The sequence below is a fragment of the Ochotona princeps genome, chromosome 4, assembly GCF_030435755.1.
Source record: "Ochotona princeps isolate mOchPri1 chromosome 4, mOchPri1.hap1, whole genome shotgun sequence".
NCBI classification, from domain to species: domain Eukaryota; kingdom Metazoa; phylum Chordata; class Mammalia; order Lagomorpha; family Ochotonidae; genus Ochotona; species Ochotona princeps.
The window spans coordinates 6,777,621-6,787,558 of NC_080835.1; positions in this window are offsets into that span (position 1 = coordinate 6,777,621).

A 9,938-nucleotide genomic window follows, 5' to 3' on the forward strand; every position below is an offset into this window, starting at 1 on the left:
CAGGGTCCCAAGGCTCTGGGCCGTCCTCGACTGCTTTCCCAGGCCACAAGCAGGGAGCTGGATGAGATGCAGCTGGGTCATGAACTGGCGCCCATACGGGATCCTGACACTTGCAAGGTGAGGGGTTAGCCTCTGGACTATTGTTCTGGGCCTTCTCAGGAATATTATAATGGACACCCCAAAATATGTTAATCTAAAAGGTCGGAACTGAGGGAAGGGTAAGTTATCCAAGGAAAACAAAAACAAAAACAAAAACAAATGCAAGCTCCACCTGTTTGTGGTCAAGGTTTAACTGAGCTGTTGTAAATGGAGTGTGTCTGTGCTTGAATCAATTTTATTAATTACTAGAGAGGCAAGAATGAGAAATGCATGTAATTTCATTAGAGAATAAGTATATAAAAGAAAAAACAAACCCAACTCTCTCGTGAGAATCTGAACCTTGGCTAAAGAGATGCATAAGAGGAAGAATGATGGGGCTGAGTCCTTGAAATGGTTTCAGAGAGAAGGTTCCAGATTCCTGCTGCCCAAGACCAGGGATGCTCTTGTCCTTGACTTCCTGGCACCTAATCCTTCAGATGTTCTTCTGATGTTCTAGGGTCTCTATATTTTTTGCACAACACTTCTTTTTGTGCATGGGCTAGCTGTTTGTAGATAGAAGAATCCACACAGACATACATCTTATTTGATTTTCATGGGTCACTTACATTTCAATAATCTTTTCAGCCATGCATGAGTTTCCCCTTCCTCATTCCTAGTTGGGAAAATTGCATTGAACCAGTTTGTGTTTGTCCCATGTTTTCAGTGAGAAAGGAGGTCGTGAAAGCAGTCGAGGGCGTGAAACTCTGAGGTAGGTCAGTGACTTGCAGCTCCTCTCCACCCCTTACAGTAAGAATGTAACAGAGGCAAGGTTGACCTTGTGAGTCTGTGGCTTAACCCCAAACTCAGGGCCACTGTACAATTTCACTCAACAGCCTCAACTACCATGAGGTAACCGAAGGAAAGATACCCTCAGAGTTCTCCATAGTGGTGGACACCACAAACCCACCCAAACTTCAGAATCTCCCTCAGAGTTCCTGGAGCTCGGGAATTTGGTGCAGGAGAAAGGTTTCTCAGCCAGGGAGCCCCCTATTCTGTCCGTGGCTGGCTATCGTACTTGTTGTCATTGCCAGTATAATACTTAAAAAATGTGGAAGGAACGTTGTGAAAGTATAACAAACCTTCCGCTTTCATTGGTTGAACTTTACTGTGTTATAACTGAATAAATACAACTCACCAATTCCAAGTGCAGAGTTTTGACAAATGTGCTTTGTCATGTAACTACACCATGAGCAAGAATAGAGAACATTTCCAGAATCCCCCAAAAGGAGCCTTTTAGCAGCCCGTTCCCTTTCTCACCAGTTGAATCTTCCCTCCCTACATCCCACCAACACCTGGCAACTACTAATCTCCCTCCCTACATCCCACCAACACCTGGCAACTACTAATCTCCCTCCCTACATCCCACCAACACCTGGCAACTACTAATCTCCCTCCCTACATCCCACCAACACCTGGCAACTACTAATCTCCCTCCTGTCTCTCTAGTTTTGGACTTACAATATAATACAGTTTGGACTTATAATATTCGAAGAAGGTGGGAGTTGAGTGCTTAAAAATGTTCACCATTAAAGCAGCTGGAAGATTATTATTCCAACAAAAGATTCTCTGAAGATCTGAATGGGGTGACCTACAGAGCCTCTGAGCATGAGTGCATACTTTTAAAAGGTTGACTGGCATTTCTTTGCTTGATAGAAGCATAGAGGAGAGATGAACTTCCCTGGGGGGCTTTTTGGTTGTCTTCTCTTTCATCAGTGGACCTCCAAAGAACTATTCCAGGAGAAACACTGCCAGTTTGCACATGGACTGGTAGAGACAATAGAGGCGGGCATATTTCATTGGGTCTACAAATACTACGGTGAGGATCATCAGGACTCTTGGCCTAGAGAGTCGAGGAATAATTACAGGTTCAATTTTCTTGTGATCAAAACTCTCTATTTCTTGCTGATTCCATTTTTTTTCTAGGTTGTGTGCTAGGAGTTTATCTGTTTCTTCTAGTTTATCTAACTTGTTGGTGTGTAATTCTTTTCATTTAGGAGACGTCCATAATAAGTTTGCATTTCCTTTCTGATTTTATCTTTTGCATCTTTTTTTCTTAATATAGCCAAGTATTTGCCAGTTTTATTGTTCTTGAGAGCTTGTTTGGAGGTTCTAGCAGGGGAGCACAGCTACTCGTATACCTTTGACTGAAGACCGGTCCTCCTCTAGCAGGGATGGTCGTCCTCTTCGACTGAGTGCGCAGCTGTGGGAGGGACGCACATGGAGCAGTGAGGGAGGAAGGGGACACCCACCTAGCCAGCCAGATCAGCCCAATCAACCCTGGTGATCAATGGGGTGACAGATGTCACAGCCAGGTTGCCCTCACATCCAGTTTTATCATTCTTACGGGTGTGTTAAAGAGGGTAGAAATTGCCTTGGAAACATTGGTAGGAGAAATCTGGGCATTGAAGATGCTGCCCTTGGACACCAAGGACACCAGAAAATGAACTTGAAATTTGGAAGATGGTGATCTTGGTCACGTGAGTACAGGATTCTTAGTGACAACAATTTCTGCAGTCAGGTGAAGGGCAGCAGGAGTAGACCGTGAAGGTGGAACTCTAGCCAAGGAGACTCGCAAGTGCAATGCTGACAGTGTCAGCCAGTTTCTTCTTGCTGCTCGTGGTAAAATGAAAGGACTCAAAATCTCAAATCTCAAGGGTTTTGAAGATGATAAACCTCTCCTAATGGCAAAAGATGGAAAACATAAGAAATGGCTGCTGGTTAATGTTCCGATCTAGATCACTTCCTGGGTTGTTTGTTCCAAAGATGAGGTGGAAAGCGTGACTGTCAGTAGTGAGTCACATTACAGAAAGGCAAAATATGGCCCCTCAGAATATTAGTCAGTGGCCCAAAGGAAGTTTTAAGAAGGTTCATATTGTGCCCCACAGATGCTGCTGCACAACAGGGCTTCTAAGAAAACTCACAGTACCGCTCTCCGGATCTTGGGGTATGTAGTAAGTTATCTAGGACAGGTTTCATGAGTCTGGGTTTTTGCCAAATGAAATGCAGCACAAGATAACTCACAGAAGGCTCACAAAATTTGAATGAAATCAAAATCAGCAATCTGTCTGAAATCTGCTTCAAACTCAGATGAAGGCAACACAGACAATATAATGATAGAAGGTTGTTTGAGGCCCTGATTGCCACTGGTAGAATATTCTGGTAGGAAGAGAATATTCCCTAAGTTGCAAAACACAGGCTATATTTCACAAAGAAGGAAGGTTGTCAGAGGTTAGAAACAAGATCCCAAAGGGCACAAAAAGCCTTGGAAAAGTTGAGACATGATCAATACACTGCCAGCACTTGCAGCTTGGTCTTCAGAATGGATATGATCTTGTGAGTCTATTGTTCCTCTCGTCTTTCTTCTCTTGGGGGTCAGGAATGTCCGTACTGGTTATCTTGTTCTGATTCAGCAATGTGTGTTGGGTATCTGAAATGCCAAAGTTTCTTCAGATAGTATCACAGGCTTACAGACTGAAGGAAGCTGTACCCCAGGACCCAGGCATTAGACCAGAGCAGCCTTATCCACATTCTAACTTCAATGACAAGAGTTGGGCTCTGCGTGGACACCCGGATGGGGTGATAGGATTGTGGCATCGAGCCTGCATTTCGCATGTAGAGTTCATAAATCCTTAAGGATTAGAGGGTAGACTGTGGGTAGAGATTGCCTCTAAGATGGCCCGTGATGGCATCCACATCATGGCGTCTCGTTCTCTCTGTGAGCCCCTCCCTCTGGGTGTGCGGCCTGGACGTTATATCCAGCTTCAACTTATAATTCAAAGCAAGAAGGATGCAATGTCATCTTCCAGATTTAGTTTTAAAAAGACTGTGTTTTGCGTCTTGCTGTTGTTCTTTGGCCTTTTTTCTTAGAGCCCTTGGTGTCCTGGGGAAAGGTGCTTAGTTCTCATGTGTACCTGAGTCCTGCCCAGAGTCACTTGCGTGGACTTGAAAATAGGATTTCCGAGGTGTACTGACACCTGCATTACTGAACTTGAGTATGAACTTGAGTCTCTCCAGTGCCATCACGACATCACAGAAACCCATACAGATCCTAAAATTTCCCTCTAAGCCTCCCACCTACCGATGTCCTTACTCTCTTGCCATCCTTTCCTCCTGAGTGTCAATAGGACATGTGTGACTTCTTTCCTTAGATTGATGATTGACTTCTCTTTGTCTCTATTTTTAATTTGGAGTCTTGTTTCTTGACTTCTCATTTTTTGGGTTGATTCAGTTGAGGTGTTCTTCACTCTGAGTCATAGTTCCTCATGAAACATCACATGGAAAATCTCCTATCCTGCTTCCTGATTCTAGAATTCTGGGCTTTTCTTGACCTCTCCTCATCCTTAACTTTCAGCTGTCTTTTCAGTAGAAGCTCCTAATGTCCCTGTGTTGATATCAGTTTTTACACAACTGTAAATTGTATAAAACTGTTTTAGACAAGAGCATAGCCCACAACTCCTGGGATCTTGTCCTGCCTCAGCTCCTCCAGAAATAGCTGAGAACCAAATACTTTTGCCTGTTGTCACACCCGTTTCCCTATCAAGATCTGAAAGACACATCCATAAGCTACATGAAGAGCCTTTTGTGTGACCCAGATATCATTATGAACCATCAATGTTGATCCTTCTAATGTCTTAAGCAGAAGGCTTATAGCCATTTCTCCGGCTTAACCTTTAGACCACCTGCCTCTGGAAATGGTTTCTATATGAGCTTTGCTCAGAATCAGCTCCCCAACTTTACCAAAATTTGCTCTCTGGAGAGGCTGAGCTTTTTTTCAAAACCATTAATTCTTGAATTTCGTTTATTTAGTAATCTTTCTCTAAGTGCACATGGCATGAGGAAGCCAGACAGTTTCTCTTTCCCTCCTTTCTTTTTTGATCTGTTTATTTATTTGAAAAGCAGAATGTGAGAGAGGGAAAGAGAAAAAGAGAAAGATCTTTCTGTACTAAAATTCACCCTCCAAATGGTCTGGGGCTGAGCCAGGCCAAAACAGGAAGCCAGCAACTCTGCATAGGTAGCAGGTGCCCAAGCCTTCTCAGGTGCCTTGGCAGGGAGCTGGTTGGGAGCACAGAATTCCAGCATTGCAAACAATAGCTTAGCCTATGCACTACAACATGCCCCTCCAGTTAGCTACTGCAACATATTTCTTAGAAACATGGTTGGTTATATCATCATGTTTAGTAGTCAGATTTTCTGATTACTACAAAACTTCAAGAGATAGTGCCCTCAAAATTATGCTTCATCTAATAAGAGTTTCCCCTCCTGTTTATAAACGTATCTCTCTTGGTCTCCTTAAGCTATCTTCTGACAAGTTCCATAAAAATCAAAACTCTCCTGAGAGTGTGTCCAAGGCATTTTAATATTTTGTTAATGTCCTCATGCCCCCTGCACGATTGCAAAACCGCTCACACATGTTTAGGATTTTGTTACGAAAGCACTCAAAGTCCAGATCTTAACATCTGTGCTAGTTATCCATTACTGCACTGTAAATTATCCCGAGACACACCAGCTAGAAGCAATAAACATTTACCATGTGGTTTGCATCATTTGGGAAATGAGATTTGCAGAGTCATCTGAGTGTGATCTCTGAGGCAAGGGTCATTTCATTCATCACCCATGTGGCTCGTTAATGGGCTTAGGTCTGTTTCCAGAGACAATTGTCAGGAGACTGCTTGATCACATGACATCTGGATTTTCTGATAATGAAATACATAGCAGGTAGAGAAAATTTGCAGAGAGAGAGAGAGAGAGGGAGAGAGAGAAAAAGAGAGAAAGAGAGAGAGAGAGAGAAATCTTCCACCTGCCAGTTCCCTCCCCAAGTGGCTCCAAGCACAAGGCTGGATCAGGCCAAAATCAGGCTCAGGATCCAGGGGTCCACCGAGTCTCCCATGTGAGTTTATGGGAGTCCAGGTCTTTGAGGAATCTCCACTGCTTCCCAGGCACATTAACAGGGTGCTGGATCGGAAGCGGAACAGGTGGGACTTGAACCAGTGTCCATGGGATGCTGGTGTCATAGTGGTCAGCAGTCTGTGCCGCAGCGCCAGGATCAAAGACATCATATTTAAAGTTTGTGGGATTTGATAATGTTTCCTTTCCTAGCAGGTGAATGCAGTGTTTCTAGAAGGGGCAGCTTAGGCCAATAACAAATTTGACTTGGTGCAGTGTCAGCCTCTGGTGACCTTGAAAAATTCAGGAGAATTTAAATGCCTGCTGGTGTGGGACAGAGATTGACAGAAAATGAAGAGTGACAGACCTTGACGGTGGATTGAATGTGTAAGAGTAACTAAGAGAATAGAAATTCTTTGGAGTTTTTGGAGTGAAACTGATATTCCAAATATAAATTCCTACATTTTTAGTCTATGGGGTTTCAAAAAGGAAACCAATATGGCAAAAAAAAAAAAAAATGGCTTTTCCCCAATTGTTACCCCCACAAGTGAAAATTCACACATAAAATAATCCAAATTGTGCTTCACATCATACATAATAACTAACTTGCCAAGGTACTTTAAGTAAGGGTAGTGCATGGATAAATGGAACCAAAGGATACGTTCATTTTGGTGTGAAAACTTTTGAAATTCTTACATGTTTTTTTTCGTAATATTCATTTTATTTATGAGCTCTTTGAGGTGTCATCATATAGTGGGAAAAAAACCTAAATGTAAGTGTAAACCTATAAAATTTCTAGAAGAAACTTTGTGGTAAATCTTGATCTGAGGTTCTGGAATGTGTTCTTGGATATATTAGCAAATGTGTAAGCATTGGAATAACAAATAGAACAGATCAATTTCTTCAAATTTGAACATGTGGTGCTTTTACATAGTTAGTAAAAGTAGCGGAATGGGAGCTGATGTTGTGTGTGTCAGGTCAAGCTTCTGCATGAAGTGCTCACATCTCATATAAGTGCTTGTTCAAATCCTGTTGCCTCACTTCTGATACAGTTTCCTGCTAAAGTGGTGGAGGATGGTCCAAATGCTTGGGTCGTTGTATCCATGTGACAGACACCTGTTTTGGCCTGGTCCAGTCCCAGTCACTGTGGTCATTTGGGGAGTGAACCAGTGGATGGATGATTTTTTTGTCTCCTCTCCTCTCTCTGTAACTCTGCCTTTCAAATATATGTATTTAGATCTAGTGAAATAGCTACGAAAAGAATGGAAGTAAACATTTTCAGATCACATGTTTCTTAACGGTCTTGTGTCCAGAACATACAAACAAGCCTCAGAACTCAACAGTATCACTATGCAAACAACAAAGGATTTGAATATACTTTGTTTAAAAGATGATATACGCAAATGGACAATGTGCACATGAGCAATGCTGCCTATTGTTAGACAAAGAAAAATCAGAATAGAACTGGTAACGCTTCCCTCACACTAATGTGGTGGTGGAGGACTAAGGATCCGTTCCACCACTTATGTGCAACTGTGAGTGCCGCAGTCACCTTGACAACCTGACAGATCCTTAGAAAGTTCACACAGAATTATCACACAGCCTGTTGACTCTGCTCCAGGCCTTTGTTCAAGAGAATGTAAAGACTGAATTCACACAAGAACTACATACATTCATAGCAGCCGAAAGGCAGACTTAACTTCAACCATCCATCAATAGGCAAATGGATAAACAAAATGTGATATATACGCACAATGGAATATCATTTGAACAAAAGGAATGCGGTATTGGTTTATGATATGCTTTGGGTGAAATTTCAAAACATGCTAAGAAGGCCTGTCTCAAAAGATCACACATCATATAATTCTGTGAAAAAGAATAAGGAGGAGAAATATATGGCTTTTGTAAGAGGGACCGAGGAGGAAGCTACAGGGCAACACCTGCAAAAGAGAAGGTTCTAGAAGTTTTTGTTTTGGTCTGGGAGACATTTCTGAGCATTCTGTGTATGCTTCTTGGACAGAGCTTATTTCTGCAATGATCCCTTGTGGCCCCCGCTTGTCCGAATGTTCAAACCATGCCTGTGTGCATTGTTCCTGAGGCAGGCTTGTGAGATGGGGGAATCGGGACATCTTGTTAGAAAGGTTGTCTTGGGACTGCAGTTTCCCAGGCTTGACTTGAATTTAAAGGAGTTCTTTGTTGTAGTTCAGGGCCTTTTAGCAGTGATCAGTCTCTGTTTGGAAACTAACTTTACCGTGTTGCCATTACAGGCTGTCAGTGGGAAATGAAGCCAAGCACCAGCTCGGCCAATAAATAGAAACAAGACACTGGTTACTGAACTCTAAACCGAACAGTGGAAAAAGCCAGCAGTGCTAGACAGAGCGTGAAAAAAGCTGATTACCATGTCAAAACTGGAGCCAACATTACGAGAACTTGTGGAGAGCAGGGCACCGGACCCTGGCAGGAAATCAGTCATGATGAGAAAGCAAATATCTTCTGCATTTACTGTCCCGAGAATAGGGCATGTAATTCTTGCACCCTGTTCAGGTCATTAGAACTGTTTGTGCCTCCCTTTCCCACGAGTAGCTGAACAGGTGGGTGTTTAAGAAGTACATTTATTCACGATTTTTTGTGTTTGTCATGGGTTACTGTCTTTCACTGTGGGGAAATACCATTGGATTTCACACTTTCCACAATGTCTATATTTTACTGTCCCTGACTGCTTATCAGTGCTGTATCTTTCCTATACAGTGGAGAACAAACACTACTCACATCATAGAGCTTTTTGTGTGAGCAGTGAATGACCAACAAATGGCATGTAAGGGTCATAAATCAATTGATGAGTTTACTAATGCATACAGTTTTTATTTCTATCATTGATAATTGTGCCCTCTGGAAATCGCCTTCTTCCAAAGGTGTGTTAGAGTTTCCTACCATGTTTCTTTGTGTATTACTTTGATAATTTTATTTAACTGTTCATTGATTTTTTATGTGTTTGGTGGGGCTTTGTGGGGAAAAAAGTGTGGGGTTTCAGCGCCATCGCTGTCTCGTTTAGTAACCAGAAAGCCAGAGTGGACTCTGCCTTCTTCAAGCACAGCACATTTTTAAGAGCATTGCCAGTCATGTCCAGACTCGCCAGTGTCTCTACCCTCTGTCCTCCTTTTCCTGAGTACTTAAAATCACTGTAAGTTCCTGGTACTATTTGAACCAGAGAGGGTCATCAGGAAACAAAATACCATGTTCATATCACTTTCTGCTCTTACAAGGCAGATTGCTCAAATTACAGCTGGGCAATAAAAGTCAGTTCTTAATAGACAAAACTGTGACTTTCAATTTTTTTCCCCAAAATGAACATAAAGCATCCTGCTTTTGACTTTCTGTCTCTGCAGGGAAAATAAGCAATAGGCAAGAAGACCGGAAAGCAGTTGGGGAAATGCTTATTGCATGCAGGTGTCATAATCACATCATAGAAAAACATCTGTAGCAATAAAACCACTTACAAACAAGAAACAATAGAGCAGGTTTATAAATCACACACACCATCTTTAAGATGGGAACCTTCTCTTAATTGACGTATGGTCTCAGTGCAACCTCAAACAAGTACATAACGTATTTCATTAACGAAAATGAAAAAGTGAGACTAAATTTTACTTGGACCAGTTAGAATTGATAAAACACTTTTGAAAAACAGAGTACTTACAATCTCTTGACATTAATACTGATCAAGGCACAGGAGTTAAGAGTGAGTGGTGGGTGTGTAGATTGAACAAAATAGACTATCTTAAAATAGATTCATACATACATGACCAATTAGTATCTTTTAAGAAGCAAAGTCGATAAAGGAGAGGCTATTGTGCTTCCAAAATGATGCTAGGACAACCGGGTATCTTTGACTCTTATGTCCCTGTATGTAAAATTTA